The following is a 2,337-nucleotide window of genomic DNA, read 5'->3' as shown; positions in this document are numbered from 1 at the left end:
TGCACCATATGTTGAATTTGATTAAGTGTCAAATTTTGCATGCATTTTTGCACGCATTTTTGCACCATTTTTTGCATCCACTTTTGTGCTTTATTTATCTCCCTTTTTTGCATCCTATTTTGCATTTAATTTTGCATCATTTGTTTCATCCAATTTAGCATCATTTTTAACACCATTTCTTGCATCCAATTTTGCATCCTTTTGAGCATCTAAATTTGCATCCTATGTTGAACCATATGTTGCATCCACCTTTGCATCCCATTTTGTGTCTATTGTTATGTTCAATTTTGAGCCATTTTTTCGTCTACTTTTGCATTTGTTTTTGCACCAAGTTTTGAATGATTTGTTGCACCTCATTTTACATCCAATGTTGCATCTCAATTTGCATCCAAATTTGAGCCATTTTTATGCCCATTTTTGCACCATTTTTTCTTCTTTTGTGTCCAATTTTGCACCATTTTTTATGTCCAAATTTGCATCCTTTTTGGTATCTATTTTTTCATCTTTTTTTGGCTTCCAAATTTGCATCCTTTTTTCTGCCACATTTTGTATCCACATTTGCATCTCATTTTGCACCTAGATTTTAGTTTGAATTTTCATCTAGTTATGCATCATTTTTGACATCCTTGGTTTCACCCTTTTTTAGTCCCATTTTGCATCTTGTTTTGTGTCTTTTCTTACATCCTTTTTTCATCCTAATTTTACACCATTCTTTGAATCCTCATTTTGGTGTCCATTTTTGCATCCTTGTTTGTGCCCAATTCGGTATCCTTTCATATGCCCTATTTTGTTCCCTTCTTTGTGTCTAGTGTTGCACCATTTTTTGATTTTACTTTAAAACAATTTTTGTCATTGTTTGCATCTTGTTTTGATGGCTAGTTTAACATCCAATTCTACTCCCAATTTTGCATCCATGGTTAAATCCACTTTTGGTTTCTTGTTTGGAGTTTTACTTTTATTTCCATTTATGACCCCCTCTATGGGTTCATTTTACTAAGTTCATTTACATAGTGAAATATATTAAAGTTTCTAAATATCATTTTGTTGTAGGATTTAATGCATGATTAGATGAAAATAAAACCCTCTCAGTTTATCCTGGAAACCTAGGAGAAACCAATTAAGAGAAAGGTTGTTCTAAGGCTTAGGATTCTTAGTAGATCAAGATGTAGAGTATAGATTAAGAAAAAGAGAATGAATTCTTGTGAGTCCTCACATGTAGGTCTTCTTGAATTTTTTAGTATAGCTAGGAAGCACTCCTAGCTTGGTCCTACACATAAGAGAGAGAATAAAGAAACCTTCACAGCATAATATCTTGATAATCGAAACTATCAGAAACATATAAATATTATTGAATAAATAAATACAAACCAAAATTCCATACATCCATTAGTTGAATAGAAGAAATAAAGAATCAATAGAAACATATGGAAGGAAGAACAACTGATCTATATGAATAAAGGAGTTGGAGGAAAGTTACAACAATTAGATGTAGTTGCAACATCACCTCCCCCAACTCATAGCTCCAAAACTCTCCCTCTCAAGATAGATCTTAGCAGCATGACAATACAAGAATTCCCATCATTTTTTCAATGGCCAAGCCTCCAATATATAGGAAAGTGAAGGCTATGAAGATTTCCCAAATTCCTCATTAGTTCAATTTGGGAAAAATCTTTTGGGTGAATAATGTTTTCTCATATAAAAATGGCCTTTTCCACTTTTTAGATGCTTTTGTGCTTAGGAAAAATCTTCCGGATGCTTTATGGCTCTTTCCCAATTTTTTATGCTTTTATTTTTTAGGAAAAAGCTAAAGATGCGGATAAAGAGATCACATTCCATCATATGAGTTTCTAAAAGTGAACAAGAGTGTCAAGTTCAAATTCTAGTTTGCTTATGTTTTAGTTTTTTTTAATATATATTTAGTTTTAGTATTTTTTTAATTTTCTAAAAAAATATATTTAGTTTTTGGTATTTTTTTCTATAAGAAAAATTACATTTTGTTTTTATAAAAATGGATTTTAAACATTCCATCCATGATAAATTTGTGATTTTATGATAGGAGCTTAAATTATATATAAAAAAGTAACTCAATGTCATGTGCTGTGTCGTTGACATGGGTGTTATACATCTCTTCCTTGCTAAGTTATAGAATGTGCTTGGGTTTTCTTAATGTAATAAAACTAATTATGTTCTTCGTGATACCTTGAAATGTTCATCTTGAACCAGGCTAATAAAACAATAAAGTTAAAATAGGTTTGCCTTTGTCCTTTGTAGATATTTGTCCCCATTAATCTTGATCTTAATAGATTAATTGTCTTATGGTGGCCTTGAGTGGTCACT

Source organism: Pinus tabuliformis, chromosome 7, assembly GCF_031772625.1.
Source record: "Pinus tabuliformis cultivar Carrire ecotype Pingquan chromosome 7, CPIR1, whole genome shotgun sequence".
Classification (NCBI taxonomy): domain Eukaryota; kingdom Viridiplantae; phylum Streptophyta; class Pinopsida; order Pinales; family Pinaceae; genus Pinus; species Pinus tabuliformis.
The sequence above is the reverse complement of the archived record's forward strand: the minus strand, read 5'-3'. Positions refer to the sequence as shown.